Genomic DNA, 19,261 nt, shown 5'->3' with positions numbered 1-19,261 from the left:
GTCTACTTTGACCCAAGTGGCAACACTCTTTGTGGAGTTCCCTGGCTGAATGACCTCCCACACAGCCTGAGTTTAAGAAATTACTGGGGATTCTCAAAAACCTCTGCATGTTACCACAAAGGGGGGGTCCTACACAACGAGTTGTTCTTTAAGCACTTGACCTCAATTTCCAGCTGCCCGCCACCCTCTAGACACCCCCGCGCACACATGCACACATCCACTGACACCTTAAACTTGGCTTTTCTGGGGTGCCACTCCCACTTCCCGTTTGTAATGCCTCTCATACCCCTCCCAGCCTTCCCATTCCTACTGCCACAACCATGCTTACTGCCATCTGGACTATTTGGAAATGCCCAGTGTTGGGCACAGAGTGAACCCCAGATGAATGTGTGTTGAATGAATAAAATAAATGAAAGAAAATCATCCAGCTGGTCTCCCTGCAAGCCAGGTCTTGCTCTCCAGTGCATCCCACACACGGCCATCAGTTATCCTCCTGAGGCAGAAGGCAAGTGGTGTCATTGCCATCCTCTGAAATCCACTGGCTCTCACAGAATACTCCGGTGTGTGTTTAAGCCCTTCCAACACTTGGCCTTGCCCATCTCTGCAAAGTCAGAGGGTGGAGACCTCGTCGTCTACTACCTCCATTCCCACATGCCCCACTGTCACATCCCCCAAGCACTCTCTGACCATAGGCTAAGCCAAACAGCACCTCTGTCAAAAAATCCCACCCCAGTTGAAGAGCCACTCTTTCCTTCTCCTGCCTCCCCTCAGAGCCGAGGCTCCTACCTTATTCTGGCACAAAGCCAGTCTGCTGGTGGCACAGTACTTACACGTCTGCCTGCCTGTCCGTCTCTCTCTGTCATACACAAACTCCCTGAGGGCAGCAATGGTGTCTCATTCATACATTATACAAAATTAGAAGCTTAAAAAAAAAAAAAGCCAAGCAAATGAACGCATTCCCACAGCCTGGAATAGTGACCTCTCATTCCAGAAGGTGGGAAACTGAAAGTTATGAAAGAGCCTGATGGAGACTCCAAGAACATAGCCTTTATGTGGCTTTTACATATGTATTCCAAACACCCAGGACAGGGCCAGGCACATGAGAGGCACTCAAGGATATGTTGAGTAAATGGCTCAAGTGTGCCAGGACCGTTTCACCAAGACCAACAGGAGATAAGTTAAAACCGCTAGATGTTCAGCTCAGGGTGCTTGCTGAGCCACGGCAGTCACAGAGCTAAGAATCCGCCATTTGGTAACCTACACGAGACTCAGAGTCAAAACCAATACATTTCGCCTACTACGGCAGCAGCCTAGGGGAGAGTCCCTGAAACACCACAAGCAAGATGGTTCTGAGTAATTTTCTTTGTCTCCAAGCTATGAAGACTCGTTGGCTCTCAGGAAAAGAACATGCAATGAGGAACACTTGAAAGAAAGAGACAAACAGGAGCCTTGTAAAGGGAACAGCATTGATGCTTGTTCCCATTAGCTGACTAAATGACACTATTGCCCAGACAAGCCCTCACATACATGCACACGTGCTAAAAGTCATTGCACATGCATGCACGTGCACATACACACAGACACGCACACACACCACATACACGATCATTCCCTCAGGAGAGCATTATTTTCATCAGATATATCTACTGAAACAGGAGTTCCCTGACCCCGCTCCTTGCAGGATGTGCCACAGTGGTGTAACTTGTCTGTTTGGTGACCGTGCATGCTTAAACCCCTTACGGGAAGGGGAGCACACAGATGGGCAGGTGCAGGAGCTGGGATGAGTGCCCCTAGGCTTCAGCCCCACGGCAACGTCCAGGGGTGTGTATCTGCGACTCCTGAAGCCCAAGTGGGTGTGTGTTACAGTGCGCTCTTTTAACCTTGCGGTCCACAGGCAGCTTAAGGGTTAGACAGCTCAGTGAACCCTCTGCCTTTTCACAAAGGCAGAGGGCCAGTGTGAAAGTTTTCTGTTTCCCTGTTTCTTCTCTGGCATCCAGGAAAAATCAGGTCACACATGGACTTGAAGGATGAATGTGGGGCTTTTATTGGGTGATGGAGGTGGCTCCCAGTGGGATGGATGGGGAGGTGGAAGAAGGATAGAGTGGGAAGATGGTCTTCCCCTGGAGTTTGGCTGTCCAGTGACATATCTCCTCTCCGATCATGTCCAGGTAAACTCCCTCTTAGCATTCAGATGCTCCTTCTCTCTGTTGCGCCGTTCTGCTATTCTTCTGCTCTTCTGTTCATCTCCTTATCTCCTTCTGGAGCCTGGGGTCTCAGGTTTATATGGATACAGGAGAGGGGGGTGTGGTGGGCCAATAGGCAGCTTTTGGATGCAAAAACAGGAATGCCTGTTCCCATTTAGGGCTGTGGGTTTCCAGGCTTGAGGGTGGGGCCTTTGCTGGGAACCGCCCTCTTCTACCCACTGTTTCTGCCTCCTGTCCATGTCACTACTTCATATAATAAAAATATGGGATTGAATATTTTTTCCCATTTTCTGGCAAGAATAGTAGGAACTATGCTTTTAGCTCCCCAGCCAAACTAAAAAATTGTATAGTCACCCCCCATTATCTGCAGACCCCCAGCTGGATGGCTGAAACCACAGATAGTACTGAACCTTATATATACTATGCTTTTCTGATCTCATAATCATAACAGCTACTAAGTGACTCACGGGTGGGTAGCAGAGACAGCATGGACACACGGGGCAAAGAGATGATTCACGTCCCGGGTGAGACGGGGTGAGATTTCACCATGCTACGCAGAGCAGTGTGAAATTTAAAACTTATAAATGGCTTATTTCTGGAATTTTCCATTTAATGTTTTTGGATCAAGGTTGACTGGGGCTAACTAAAAATGCAGAAGGCAAAATCACAGATAAGGGGGACCACTGTACTTATTTTATTCTATGCTCAGGCTCAGTACAATCGGCCACCTATTAATAGTTCTAAAAATGACAAAGAAAGTGGCAGTTTGAGAGATACAAAGAAGTGGCCAGGACCAGTTAAAAAAATAAAATAACTTCAATTTAGATGAAAAGAATATAATAATATTGGTATTTCTGAAACTCTGGTTTCAAATCAACCTTCATGGTGAAGCATATATGATATAAAATAACATAGAAGGAAATTTCAATTTAAAACTTCAACCTATTAAACAATTAATCTTGAATCTCATTTACAATTTAGAGTACAATACAGTGAAATGAATTTCTTATCTATCTCTAAATGGTTTTCAGAAGTTTGAGTTATAATCTAATTGCCCTAATATAATTTCAAATATCTACGGAAGGGAGGCTGGCAGTCCGGAGAACTCATTGCATCATCCTCCAACATTCAGCATTTTCCACAAAAGTTCCATCTCAAAACATTTAACTGGTCTTGTTTCATTTAAGCTCTATAAGAGTGTTCAATTTTAAAATAAAAATGAGATTATGATCTTATTCAATCAAAACTGAGAATCTCTCAACATTACACACACAGAAAACCAGGAGAATGAATTTCACCAATGTAAAAGGAATATAAAAGTCATTTTAAGAGGTAAATTAACTTTCTCCATGCCCTTGGTAACCATTTGACAAATCACTTCCCTTCACCCTCTAAGAGATACCCACATCCTGAGCGAGAAGACAGATGGACCTGCAGACAGGGAGAAAACTGAACTGGGAAAGTGGTTCTCACCAGTCCTAGGGTTAGGGCACTTTACCCCTGAGCTGGGGGTGCTGTGGAGACAGAAAGAAGCCCTGGGCTTTGGGGGAAGATGATCCATCTGAATGCTCTGATCAGTGGCTGGGATCTACCTTCAAACGTAACAGCATCAAAACCAGACAGTATTGTTACAATCATAATTAGATGTGTTAAACAGAAGTTGTGAAGCTTGTGGTCTCTGAATAAGCCTGTGGCTTCATTCTGTTCTTAGCTCCACATGGAAGATGCCATCCGAAGCAGCATTCAGGGACAATCCTGCGACTAGGAACAACTTCCTCTTGACCTTACTAGGTCTTAGGCTAGGACTGGGGATTTGGTTATGACCTACCACCCTCTATCCTATTCAGAGTAATTCCTTCTGGGACAGGACCACCACCAACTCTACATCCATGACCACAGCAACTACAGTAAACGGCCTGACACTAGCACTCAGTACGTAACTATCAGATGAGAGGAAGAGTGGAATTTCAATTACACATAAAATACATGTATCTAAAATACACTGTATTAAAAAAATCACAAGTTACATTTGTATGTCTCTTTTAGAAAAATGTCTAGTCAAGTGCTTTACTCATTTTTCAATTGGGTCATTTATTGCCAATGAGCTATAGTTCTTTACATATTTTGGATATTAGTCCCCTATTAGATATATGGTTTGCAAATACAGTCTCCGTTCTGCTGGATGCCTTTTCATTTTGCTATTTCCTTTGATATGAATGGGCAACAGGTATATGAAAAGCTGCTCAACATCACTAATCATCAGGGAAATGCAAATCAAAATCACAATGAGATATCACCTCACATGTGTGAGGATGACTATTATAAAAAATCAAATGACACAACAAGTGTGGGCAAGGATGTAAAGGCAACACTGATACACTGTTGGTGGGAATGTAAATTGGTTCAGCTATTGTAGAAAACAATACAGAGGCTCCTTACAAAATCTAAAAATAGAAATACCATATGATCCAGCAATTCTACTTCTGCGTATATATCCAAAGGAACTGAAATTAGTATTTCAAAGAGATATCTGCACTCCCATATTCATTACATCATTATTCACAATAGCCAAGATAAGAAAACAACCTAAGTGTACATCAACCGATAAAGAAAATGTGGTATGTATACACACACACGCATACACACACAATGGAATTTTTATTATTCAGCCTTAAAAAATAAGGAAATCCTGCCATTTAAGACAACACGGACAAATCTAGATGGCATTTTCCTAAATGAAATAAGCCAGATACAAAAAGACAAATACTGTATGATCTCACTCATATGTGGAATCTAAAGAAGTCAAACTCATAGAAACAGTAGAACAGTGGTTGCCAGGAACTAGGGATGGAAGAAATAGGGGGATGCTGATCAAAGGCTACAAACTTTCATTTATACGATGAATAAGTAAGAGAGCTAATATACAGCATGGTGAGTAGAGTTAATAATAATACATTACATTGTACACTTGAAATTTACTAGGAGAGTACATCTTGAGTGTTCTCACCATACACACAAAAATGCTAACTACTTGAAGTAACAGATATATTAATTAGCTTGGTCATGGTACTCACTCCACAATGTGTATGTACAACAAAACATCACATTATATACCTTAAACATATACAACATTTATTTGTCAGTGATGCCTCAATAAAGCTGGGGGGAAAATACAAGTTGCACATGGTCACCAGTTAATACTTGTTTTAGCAGGAAATCTCACTGGTATAGATAATGACTGAACACAGCCTCCCCCTGTCCACCCCACTAGATACACTTGGACAGTGTATTACACAAAATATATATTCAATTAACAAAACAATAAATATATTATTATATCCTAAAATTGGTAACTTAAAAGCTTTATTTCTTCTGTTAGCTTAATAGTGACTCTCTTTAGAAAAATCGTAACTATAATCAAATACTGACTGTGATACTGACATACAGTCACAGGGGCCAGGCACACCACTGCTGCCTTTAGCTACACAGATCATACAATGCACACTCAGACTACAATGAGAAGAAAAATAATTTTTCCAGGGTCACAGTGATTCTGCAAGGTAACCAATAACGTCATGATTCAAATTCAGATCATGTATCTCAACTTGAGAGCAAGGTAAGTATTGATGTAATTTCACTTTAATAAGGAACAATAACTTAATCCAGTAGTTCTTAAACTAATTCAAATCCCAAGTACCTTTAAGCGTCTGATGAGAGTCAACAAGCCTGTCTTCAGAAAAACTGTGTATACACAAAGCGCGTTACCTGTAATTTTAGGATGTTCATAGATACCTTGAACTCCATCCATGGACCCCTTCTTAAAAACCCTTGATTGAGGTGAATAATTCATCACAAACAAGAATTTCAGACATCAGCACCAAACCAAAGTAGTTCTGTATTTAACTGGAAAACATCTTGCTAGTACTCAAATCATGGCGACACAGAGGAAGCCATTTATTCTGATTACTCAAGATCATTAACTTATTGTCCAAATTCCTTGTTGTGTCATTGCTTCTGTAATGGTGCAACCTATTTCTGGGTTCAGTTTCCTCCTTGCCAAAATACAATGTTTCATAGTTCTTTCAGTTAATGTTTGAGAGTAAAAAATTATCCTAGTCTCTGTATGTCCTAAAAGGTTTTTATTTCAGCATCCTATTTTGATGACAGGTATAGGATCTACTGCTGCTGATAATAAATGTACTGTCAGTTGGAAAGTCATTCCTCTGTAGGCAATCTGTCTTTTTTTTCAGTTTTCAAAGATTTTCTCTTTATTTTGGACATACTGTCTTTATACCACAATCACTGTAGCTAGTTGCAGATTTATTTAACCTGCTAAGATGTGCTGTGTTTTTCAACATGAGGTCTCATGTGCTTTTACAATTCCGAAAATCCTCACCCATTATTTTTTGTCCAGTGGACCTCTAGATATGCAGCACTTGTGTATTTCCTGACACAGAGGGGGTGCTCAATGTATGTTTACAGAAAAAAAAAATTTAATAAAATATGAAAGGGTTACAATCAAATCAATGTTGCTACACATTATTTATATGGGATAGTGATAGTAGAAAGGCAATTTTGGAGCAAAACTAAGATTAAGATATTATTGTGGATCTAAGTTATGCAAACTATATACGAATATTATTAACACCAACAGACAGTGTTCTTTCCCATCAAGCCAGCTTAAGCTGCTCCTCATCCATTTAAGAGGCTATTGTAACGCTGAGTTAAGTGGTTATGCAAAATGTTCCTGCTCTCATGTGCCACTGTGACAGAATCAAAAACTGGATCTGTGACTGAAAGCTGTGACAAGCTATAAAGGCCCTCCTCTATTAAACAGCAAATTCTTTCCACAGTTGAAGAGGTTGTCCTCTCAAGCATAGCTCAGAAAGCAGAAAATGTAATACTCTAAGACATAATCTCACAATGTATGCAGAGCAAATGACCTCATTAAGGACGCAACTTGGAGACACAGTGTTGGACAAGGTAAAGGAACAAGGTAAGGTAAGAGGCAGTCAGCTAGAAGTGGCCTATTGTACTCTCCACGATTTCTTCCTGTAAAAGCAGTTAATAGCAGGTAGAGGATGCACTGATCAGAAGCTCTGGGGTTTGGGGATCTTAATAAATGGTCCCAGATTCGCAGTACTAGCAATGAGATGTAATACAAATTTTTCAGGTTTTTGAACACTAAGGCCACTAGGGAAGATTCTGACAGGATTGCTTCTTCTTAACAGAAACTGTTTTTAAACTTCTTGTTTTCTGTCCTTGATGCCTCCTTCAACCATGATACCAGCATGATTGAAGGACCTGGTCTACATGCTCTCTACCATGCATCCCTTGCTCGCTGCAGCTTTGTCCTCAGAAGTAAAACCTAGCCATCTTCCAATGTTATGTCCCCCAAAGGCAGCTATACTGACAACGCACCCTCTACGATCCATGATGATTTATTAAACATGGCACCAACTGCAGACACGGGGATAGAAGCTGACCACTGACATTTACTTGAGGTCCAGACAAAAAGAATCTGGACAAAAACAAGGGTATTGCAATAGCAGAAGCCTCTTTTACAAAAGAGCTTCCAAGATAACAGACAATGTTTAGCAATTCCTTGGCTCTCAATTCCATGTCGCTACGCCTGCTAGTAAGACAATTCCCTGAGGTGGTTCAAGTAGGTCGCATTCTGCCATGGCTTTGAGGTTTGTCCCCTCCAAAACTCATGTTGAAATTTAATCCTCCTTGTAGGAGTATAGGGAGGTCGGGCCTAATGGGAGGTGACTGGGTCATGAGGGCAGATCTCTCATGAATAGATTAATGTCCTCCCTTGCGGGTGAATGAGATCTCACTTTTAATAGTTCCCGCCAGGGCTGGTTTTTGTTTGTTTTGTTGTTGTTGTTGTTGTTTTGTTTTTTGAGACGGAGTTTTGCTCTTGTTGCCCAGGCTGGAGTACAATGGCGCAATCTCGGCTCATTGCAACCTCTGCCTCCTGGGTTCAAGCGATTCTCCCACCTCAGCCTCCCGAGTAACTGAGATTGCAGGTGCATGCCAACACACCCAGCTAATTTTTGTTTGTTTGTTTTTTTAGTAGAGACAGGGTTTCGCCATGTTGCTCAGGCTGGTCTCGAACTCCTGACCTCAGTGATCCACCCGCCTCGGCCTCCCAAAGCGCTGGGATTAAAGGCATGAGCCACCGCACCCGGCCCAGAGCTGGTTCTTAAAGAAAGCATGGCACTGCCTGTCTTACTTCTTCCTCTCTCGCCATGTGGTCTTTGCACAAACTGGTTCCCCTTCACCTTCCACCATGAGTGGAAGTAGCCTGAGGCCTTCAGCAGAGGCTCAGTTTTGAACTTTCCAGCTGGTAGAACTGTGAGCTAAATAAACCTCTTCTCTTTATAAATTACCCAGATTCAGGTATTTTTTTATAGCAACACTAAATGGACTAAGACATATTCATTCATTCACTCATCAAATATTTAGTGAGTATTACACTAACAAGACAAACAAGGTCCTTGCCTCCTGGAGCTTAAAATCTAGAGTGGAGGAGACAGATGGACAGACAGACAGAGAGACAGACAGACAGACAGACAGACAGACAGACACAGACACACACACACACACACACACACACACACACACACACACACACACACCTCAAACTGTTAAGTGTAAGAAAGCAAGTCTACTTTACCCAGAACTGTCTGCGATGGCTTCTCAAGGAGGTGTCATTTAAGTGGCGCTGCAGGATCTGGAGCTAGCATGCTCAGAAGTGGGAATGGAAGATTCAGGCAGCTACAAGCACATATGTAGCAGCTTGAGGCAGGAAGAATTTGGTATTTTAAAACATTCAGAGGGCCAGGCACGATGGCTCACACCTGTAAACCTAGCATTTGGGAGACCGAGGCAGGTGGATTACCTGAGGTCAGGAGTTCGAGACCAGCCCGGTCAACATGGTGAAACCCCATCTCTACTGAAAATACAAAGATTAGCCAGGCATGGTGGCACGTGCCTGTTGTCCCAGCTACTTGGGAAGCTGAGGCAGGAGAATCACTTGAACCCTGGGGACAGAGGTTGTAGTGAGCCGAGATCGTGCCACTATACTCCAGCCTGGGTGATAGTGGGGACTCTGCCTCAAAAAAAAATTTTTTGAGATAACTAATAGTAAGCAAGAAATATGGGCACAGGGTGCTGCATGGATTTAGAAACTCACGGTACATAAGGCCTGTGTGCCATGTGCCTTATGTGCCATAGTAAAGAACTTGAGTTGTTTTCTAAGTACAATGGAAGGCCACTGGAGGATTCCAAACAGGAGCATTTTTAGGAGTGATCTATTCCACCTGCTGAGAGAACAGACCCTAGAGAAGTAAGAATGGCCAAATTAAGCAGAAGACAGGTAAGGAGGATAATGTAGTCCTGGTAAAAGATGATGGCAGCTTGGAAGGAGGTGGTGGCAGTGGATTACAGAAATATTAATACTACTACAACAGATCTTGATAGGACTGCTTCTATTCCAGGGAAGGGTAATAGATAGATCTGGGATGTATTTTGGAGGCAGAGATAAAAGGACTTGCTGATGGACTCAGTGTAGAGGGTGAGGGAAAGGAAGAAATCTAGGCTTCTGGCTTGTGCAACTAAATGGATAGTGGAAGCATTTACTGAGATGCAGAAGATTGGGAAAAGGAAAGGCTAGGGTGAGAGACAATGCAAGAACTCAGTTGTTTTCTTTGCTTTGAGAGGCCTATGAGACAACAAAATAGAGACATCTAATCAGAAGGTAACAAGGTCGCAAGTTGGAAGCTGAGAGGGAAGAATGTTGCTCCCATATTTCATGTGTTGATTCCTAGAATAATTGTATACAGTTATAATGTTGCATATTTATACATATAACATATTATGCAGACACACAAATATACATAAACATATCTAAAAACAAGATTTAAAGGAAATACATAAAAAATATTAATAGATAATATGCGGGGAAGGTAACATCCCTCTTATTTTCCAAACTTCTTATAATAGTGTTTCAGTAATTTCATTTATTTTTAAATGCAAAGGGAAAAGACACCGAGCAAGGCTCTCATTTTAAGAACAGTACTTCTCTCATCCATGTGGTGGATAAGCCTAAATAGTTTTGCTGTTGCTGGGGTGAGTTGTTAAGAACACCTTCCTCCATTTGGCACAGGCAAGTGTTTCTAAATAGTGCTCTGGATGAAAGTCATAATCATTAGCTTTGCAGTATTACTAAGCTTCTTTAGGATCTGTGTTGTTATTCAAATCTTCAGAACAAAATGACAGGTTGTCCTAAATTAAATAAAAGCAAAGGTAAGTGAAATCACACAAAATAACTGGACAAGAATCTCCCCCGACTCCCTTAATTGGGCACAGAGGTTAAAGAGTCAGTGAGATTCTGTGAGGTTAGTGTTCTTTTCCTCAGACACTTCATGTAACCAGACACATCCTAGAGTTCCCTACCCTGTATCTTCTATATTCTATGCTGAGTAGCTCCCACCGACCACAATCCTCTCCATCTTCTCTGCAACACCCCTTCCCACCCACACCCCAACCTCTTAGAAAAGTGGTCAGGAGCACAGCTACTGGGGTGAGACTGCAGGGCTGACTGCTGCTAGGCAGCAGGAGAGCTCAGAAAGGTTCACATGGCCTGCAAAGGTGTTAGCCCAGCAGTCTACCCCATGGTTGCCTAGGTCAGGCTTCGCCCTGGCTCATGTAACCGTGCCCTCATCTAGCCCATTTTCACCACTGTGACAAGCGTGTCTGTCTAACCAGCAAACCTGATCCTAGCCCAGAAGCCCTTTGGTAGCTCCCCAGTGTCTCTACAATAAAATGCAAGCAAGATTTGTTAGGCTCTTCATGGACTTCTGTCTGCCTCTCCAGCCTTCTCTCTCCCTTCTGCCAGGGCTCAGCCCTACCACACCCTGGGCTCTAGCCACTCACCAACGCTAAGCATCCACCCTTCAGGACTTTGTATGTGCCATTCCTTTTGCCCTCCATGTCCCCCAGCTCCTGATCATCCCGGGCCAGTGTGACCACACTCCCTCAGGACTTGGCAGAGGCTGCTCCTCTGGATCCTGCAGTGGCCTCTGTGCTCCTCTAGCATGCTGAAGTTTCCCTGTCCATTGATTTGTCTGACATCACCCTGCTACTTAATCCGGTGACTTTCAACCCAATCACACCCAATACCACCTTATAGCCTAAATATTTTGTAATGTTCCTTCTTGAAATAAAATTTGTGAATAACACATCTTGTACGCTTTGTGTACACAGACACATATACAAACACACAATCACAAGTCAACATAATATCCTAGCTAAAAAATAAGAATAAAAAGTAATAAAATAAAATATTATGAATTATAGGCTGGGTGCAGTGGCTCACGCCTGCAATCCAAGCACTTTGGGAGGCCGAGGCAGGCAGATCACTCGACATCAGGAGATCGAGACCAGCCTGGCCAACATGGTGAAACCCCATCTCTACTAAAAATACAAAAATTTGCCATGTGTGGTGGTGCACGCCTGTAAATCTCAGCTACTTGGGAAGCTGAGGCAGGAGAATCACTTGAGCCCAAGAGGCAGAAGTTGCTGTGAGCTAAGATGATCTCAGTGTACTCCAACCTTGGCAACACAGTGAGACTCTGTCTCAAAAAATAAAAATAAAAATAATATGAATTACAAACGCTCAGGCACACCACCAGCAGGAGACATATAAAGTAGCCCTTAGCTTGCACCTCTGTGTGGAATCCTCATAAATATGGGAATAACGAATGCAGGTGGTTACAGATGCAGGCTTTTTGTGACTCAAGTACCACATTCAAGGTTCCGTGGGTAATGTGAGTTTACGTGAGGTTAAAAAACTCTTAATTCCAAATAAAGCAAAGTACAACTTTCCCTCACTTTACATTTACAATTTAATTTATTAATATAATTTTCCTGGAAAAGTCACTGTATGTTAAATCCATGTCCCCCCAAAAACTGCTCTTTATTTGAAAAGCACACTTAGGTTTTAGGCTCAGATAACCACAAACAGGTTTTTCATTTACAAGAATGTCCTTTCGACAGACTGGGCGTCGGTAGTGCTGTGTGTAGAGGACTATTTTTATCGTGGAGGTCTGTCCTGTAAGCTGTGAGACAGCTAGTACCTTTGGCCCCTGCACCCCAAATGCCAGTAGCACCCCTCCTAATCATTAGGATTACTAAGAACAACCCTGCAAATTTCCAAAATCCCTCCTGGGGACAAAGCCACCCATCCCAGTGGAAAACCACTGGCTTAGCACACAAAATATGCTTATTAAATGTTTGCTGAATTGATGACTTTTAATCATGAGGCTTCGAAACTATTTCTTTTCAAAGTACTTCTCATGTGACTATACTATGCAAAAATTCCAAGGATTCCAAGTCAATCTATAACATATTGAACTGATACGCAAGAAAAGTTCCCACCACAACTGAAATACACATGGGGAGTTGAATATTTGAAAGAGGCCATGATCACTTCCACATTGCACTGTGGCAGAATAAATGCGACTTGGCACATGAAAAATGCTCTGCCATCTGCTATTACTATAGACAAAAATATTTCTGGATACCACATCAATGATCATTTGCACATTACCTCCAGAAAGTAAATATAAAATGAAAGAGAAGTTGGACTGTTTATAGCCTGATTTTAACATGTGCTACTGGTATGAAGCAAATAGATATTCCCATGAGTTCAGTCTTTTGGAGGTATTTTCACAAGCAATGCCATAGCTAGAAATTCCATGGCCCTATGGTAGATGGACTCTCTGACTTATTGATCTTTGTTAAAGGAAGTTCATCATACAGACACATGAAGAAGAAAAGATGGCAGGAAATAGTCTCAACTGGAACTGTGGAAATGCTGTCTACTGTATTTCCTTGTACACATCATAACATGAATGAATGCACTGCCCTTCCCAGGTTCTACTCTTGATCTGCTGGTTCTCAATCCTGGCTGCACTGTAGAATCCCTTAAAGAAGTTTTACAATTTACTGCTCCTTGGGCCCTACTCCCAGAAATTATGCAACGTTGCTCTGGGGTAAGGTCCTGACATTGGTTTTTTTTTTCTGTTTAGTGATTTTTTTGAAATGTTGTTTTTAATTCCCCAGGAAATTCCAACGTGTTCAGGTTGAGATTCATTGATCTTAACCCAAAATTTGAGTTCTAATGGTGAGATTTCAGTTGCCATATTGGGCCAATAAGAAAAACATTTCGAGAGTAGGCAAGACTACACCTCACAAATTACCCCATAGAAGTGGCATCTGTTTCCCTTCTTGGTAAGTTGGTCTTACTTATTCTATTCTACTGCAATGCTGCATAAGAATTAAGTGTAGCTTTGAAAATGCATGCAAGGAAACATGAACTTATTTCAAAAGATTCACAAGTTCTTTGTACTTATAAAAACCTGATACCTCAAGTCAGTGTATCGCATGTACAAAAAGTCATATGCACATGGCCAAAGATGATGAAAGTGAAAAGTTAAGATAATCCCTGAATTCCTAGAGCCAACATCAAGATTAGGACAAAAACTGCATTGTAAAGTTAGCCCATAATTTCAGAAAAAGTAAATTCTGCTTGTGGTTAAATCTGGTATGAATAAAAATTCTGACTGTGAAAAACAGGCATGCCCCATCTACTACATGACTCAGAGACCTTAACATGCCATCAACATCACATACTGCTCTGTAGCAGCTTTACTGGTATGTCTATAAGGCACAGTTAATGTTAAACAAACAGCATAGAAATGCTAGCTAGAAAGTTCTAAAATCTGCCCATTTGAGCTGAATCTGCTTATGCAATACAAGCTGCTAGGCTGAACATTTGTGGACAAAAGTCACCCTAGTGAAGCCAGGTGACCCCTATGGGCTCATCTCAGCACAGTGTCACAGTCAAAGAAACACAGCCCCACCTCCAGTGGAGGCTCAAGAGGTGCAGATAGTCCCTCAGCTTCCCGGCAGCCAGAGCACAGGCATGCGACCTGCACTGGCCAATCAGATACCCTTTGTATCTAATACAAAGTCTAGTGATGACAGTCCAGTGAAGCACTGACCAATGGCAACAAGCATCCTGCCAGTTCTTACAGGTTCTTCCAGCCCAGGTCTTCAGTATTCTCAAAAATATTAGAAGCTATCTGATATCCTTCTGATAAGTCTTTTTATGGTTCAGTTTGCCAGAGTTTATTTCTAGGGTTTCCAACCAAGAATTCTATTGGTTGGGTACAGATACTTATACAAATGCCAGGGAGACAGTAGCTGCATTTTCTCTAGGAATGCTAGCATTAGGATGTAGGAGCTGCTGATGTCAGCTCTGTCACCATGTGGAGAGAACTCTTCTGAGAATGAAACTGGGCAGACAGACTTTCAGATGACCCCTGGTGATCTCTGATTCCTGGGTATTCACTCCTTGGATAACCCCTCTGCCAATGAGCATAGGTGGAACCTGTGAATTGTTTCTAATCAACAGAATACAAGTCACTTCTATGATTATGCTATTAATATTACATAAGACTGTAATTTCTGCCTCACTAGCAGACTCTTCTTTGCTGAAGGAAGGTACCACATTGTGAGCTGCCTTAGGGAGAGAGTCAAGTGGCAACGAACTGAGGGCAGCCTCCAGCCAACAGTGAGGCTCTTAGTCCAACAACACAGAAGGAATTGAATTCTTCCCACAACCACAGGAGCTGGCATTGGAGCCTTCCCCAGTCAAGACTTCATATGAGATTTCTGTACTGATACCTTTGTTGCAGTCTTGAGAGAGCCCGAAACCAAGGACCCAGATAAGCCATACCTAGACTCCTGACCTATTAAACACTGTGGGATAGTAAATGTGGTTGTTTTAAGCTACTGGATTTGATAACATTTGTTACATAGCAATAGATAACTAATACAAAAGCCAAAACAGGCGTTGGGGGTGGGTGGTTAGTGAGATAGAGCCAGGAGGGAGAAACAGAATCCTAATGACAGTAAGACTCTGAGTTTCATCATATCTGAAGCTCCTGGAACCTTAAAGTACACCATTAGAAATTTTAATAGTGTCCTTTTCTTTGATCAGGTTTGCTTGAGCTGGGTTTTTTACTTTTTAAAAAAATTTTATTTTAAATTTTTATGGGTACATAATAGGAATATATATTTATGGAATATATGAAATATTTGGATATGGGTATACAATGCTTAATAATCACATCAGGGTAAATGGGGTATCATTCATCCAAGCATTTTAAAATAACTAAAAGAGCATAATTGGAATGTATGTAACACAAAGAACTGGGTTTCTTTAAATTGTAACCAAAGGACTCCTAGCCAAGGTGACAAAAGATGACAGAGGCATTATAGAATCCAGCAGACCTCAATCTCTCAAAGAGCATTTGGCTAAACACTCTATTTCAGCTCCAGGGTAGGCAGACCACAGGTGGAATGGAGGACCTGATGATTCTAATAAGAGTCAAGAAGAATGTTACTACACTGAAGAAATACTAATGCAGATGTTCATCACTGAATGAATTCCCAGAACCTTCTAACAGATATAGCTCCATTCCTCATGTGCAGGAGATAATAAAAATATTGTAAGAATTAAAAGAGAAAATACATACTAAAGAATCCTGTAGAATGGCTGACACGTTGCAGGTAAACAAAATGTGAGTCAAAACTCAAACATCTCACTGTTTTAAAAACAGACACACTATTTTTAAGTACTCACTTATTAGGTCTTTTAAAGGGCTCTCTAAAATCTGTAGTTATTTTATTCAGTAAATTGTCAGCAAACACTTTCAAGGGGATTCCATGATTTACACAGTTCTGGAAGACTTGGACGTGCTCTGACTGGCTTGAGCTTTAGCAACCCTCACCTTGTACCTGCAGGTGATGGGTCAGGGACACGGAAATGGTAGCACCCTGCCCATCAGCCAGACACAGACTTCAGCATTTGTCTTGTGCAATCTTTTAATTTTCCCAACAAGTCCATGACATGGGTACTATTATTGGTCTCATCTTACAGATGAGAGACTGATACTTAGAAAAGTAATTGAATCAAGGGCCTAGGACTATGAAGTACAGAGCTAGGAGGAAGAGGGAGTGGCACTCAAAAAAGTGTGCTGAAAGAAGGAGAATTCAATAAGGAAACCATTCCCAGTACTTCATCCCTGATGGATATACCTTCGGCTGGCCTTTGCTCGGCATCTATATGTCTGGAAAAGTATAATTAGGGTTTATAATCTGTAATGCAGAACATGAGAACAAGCAAAAGTCTGACTAGAAGCCATATAACTGTTTATGGAAACACAAGTCTAACAATACGTTTTGACCCACAAAACACTTTGAGAAAATGAAATCTACTGATTTCTAATTTGTATTCCTCAACAAAACTTTTCCAAAAACACTACATGCCTTCAAGTCTGCTACAAGGTTTTGTTTCACCAGCTAGTTTTAATCTCCTTTATTATTTTCTGAGATCTTTTGTTATCCTTTTCCCCTTCAACCCTTATTTTACTGTTGGTTCTTAGCTGAACTTTAAGAAAACTCAATCGCAACTAACATGTGAAAATGTATAAAACCCTGATCAAAGGGGGACCTCAAGCCATTGTTAAAAATAAAGATCTCTGAAGAGGACCCTGAAATAATGCAGAGCACATAAAGAACACTTCTCTCATTACTTGGGCAGTCTACCTCTAGCCGAATGGGTGACAACAGCTCTGATGAGTCCCTTCAGACTGAATAAGCAGAACAAGTCAGTCCAGCAGCATGGGAAATACCACGACAAACGATGTGTGTTAAACAGTACACAGTCAGCATGCTCAAGACCCTGGATAGCAATCACAGGCAGTGCACTCAGAGATGCTGAAGTGGAATTTATGAATTTTAAATGAACGTTTACAGTTTCTTGGGGCAAATCTTTAAAATTACTGCTGCAAGGTAAAAAGCTTTGAACTTAATGTTCCCAGACATGTTTTCACCCTTTCTGTATCCAACTACAACCCTCTCTGTGGCAATTCCTGCAAATACACCTTAAATCACTTGCCATGGAAGTTGTTTAATTCCTAACGTGCAGATTCTCAGACCAGAGATTTGATAACTCCTGATCGTGACTAACACAATTGTTATTCATGTAAAATACCTGATTGAGGAAAATGAAACCAAATTGTAGACATAACAATAATGATAAAAAAGAAAATGTGTCTCCCTTTAGAAAAACCAGAGTTCTTCACTGCCCTTTGGCAAAGAAAGAAATGTACACAGTACTATGCTTTACACATAGCCTTTTCACAAACATAAGTTTTTCCCTTGCCACACCTTAAAAAGAAAAAAAAACAAGACACAAAGGTCAGGATAAAGATGAGAATTAGGACAAATGAGTCAATGAAAAATGTGGTAAGACTCATAATAGTCTGATCCTTAGGTTTTCACTCCCAATTAGACACTCTAGACCTTTTTTACAGGAGTCACTGGTGGTTTGGATTTTTAAGTTTATAACTAATATTATTAAAACTGAATTTTTGAAAAAAAAACCTCACTGAGATTTCATGATCCAAATAGTATTTAATACACAATTTTTTAAAGTCTGAATTTTTGATCTATTCTAATTGCTGTAACACTATCACATCTGAAGTTGTAGATTTTATTCAGTAAGTTCTTACCCAGAGAACACTCAATTATAGCATCCGTTTGTCGAGGGCTTATGATCCTGTAACTTTTGAGGGAAAATTCCTCAGTGTAATTAGGGAGGGAAGTTTAAATATTCCACCAATGCTGCTCACCAACTACGTGGCTGGATGGGCAAGCACTAAGGAATCTAACACTTACTCACTAGAAGTAAACTATCTTCCATGTCTAACATGTCCTCACTTCTGATTCAGCAGCTCATAGTAGGGAAGAAAAGGGAAGGAGGCCACCCTGAGTCGGCCATCAAGCTGTATAAACCAGACAGGACTTCTATTAGAAAACTACTTCACCATCTGCATACGTGTTGTATCTGTTTAAATGACTTTAAGGTTATTCTTTAACGGAAAAATACCAAACATTAGTAAACAATAAATTTCCATCAACACTACATTGGTTATTAGTAAAAAGATGGATCAGATAGTATTCATTTTTAATTCATAGACTCTACTTGCACATTCAATACAAAAGAGCATTGCAAGTTTATAAAGTCATTTTTCTGCTGCCTGCATAGTACTGAATTATTTAAAACTCATTTGAAAAACACACATACACCTGACAGTTTTTAAAATACTGTTTGACAAGAGCATTTTCAACATCTATAAAAATATGTGCTAGAAAAGCAGATTCTGTACACACTGTCTTTCATTAGCAAGTCCTAAAGTATTTTTACCTACTGGTGCATCACACTTCACAAAACTGCCTGAAAGAGGAGGAAATGTGACCCTCTGTTGAGAGTTCAAATTACTTGGTATATATCACGCAGTGAATTTATACCACCCTTTAACTAAAATTAACTGGTCCATCAAAATCTGTTCAATGTCAGTTACACTGAGGAATTCTCCCTCAAAAATTACAGGATCATAAGCCCTCAACAAACTGACACTATAATTGAATGTTCTCTGGGTAAGAACTCATTGAATGAAATCTACAACTACAGATGCAATTAGAACACATCAGAGAAACTCAAAGACATTTTAATAATTATATTATAAATACTGACTGGATCATATCTCAGTGATGCTTTCTTTTAAAAAGAAAAGTTTTTATAATATTAGTCAACAACTTTTAAAAACTCCAAACCAGCAGTGACTCTTTTAAAACAGTCTTAGAACAGAAAAAGTTATTCTCTCCCAAAATATACATCATCCTCAAAGTGGACCTAGCCTCCTCCATATCTGTGGCTACATCTTTTCAAATCTACTGTTTTAAGTATTTTTTCTAATTTTCTTAATTAAACCTGCCACAGGCTTGTCTACTTGTTTTTTCAAAGATATAGCTCTTCATTTATTAATTCTATCATTTTTCCTTTTTAGTTTATTAAAATTTGTCTTTATCATGATCAGTTCCATGTTCCTCTATTTATTTGTTCCTTTTCTAGT

General features: G+C 40.7%; 1 protein-coding gene across 13 annotated transcripts in view; it reads right to left on the bottom strand.

Annotated features, from left to right (window-relative positions):
* The window catches only part of RHBDD1 (rhomboid domain containing 1), a 194,741-nt gene that overhangs the window by 91,749 nt on the left and 83,731 nt on the right, over positions 1 to 19,261 (bottom strand). The gene's annotated exons all lie outside the window — the stretch shown is intronic.

The sequence above is a fragment of the Pan troglodytes genome, chromosome 13 (genome assembly GCF_028858775.2).
Source record: "Pan troglodytes isolate AG18354 chromosome 13, NHGRI_mPanTro3-v2.0_pri, whole genome shotgun sequence".
NCBI classification, from domain to species: domain Eukaryota; kingdom Metazoa; phylum Chordata; class Mammalia; order Primates; family Hominidae; genus Pan; species Pan troglodytes.
The sequence above is the reverse complement of the archived record's forward strand: the minus strand, read 5'-3'. Positions and strand labels throughout refer to the sequence as shown.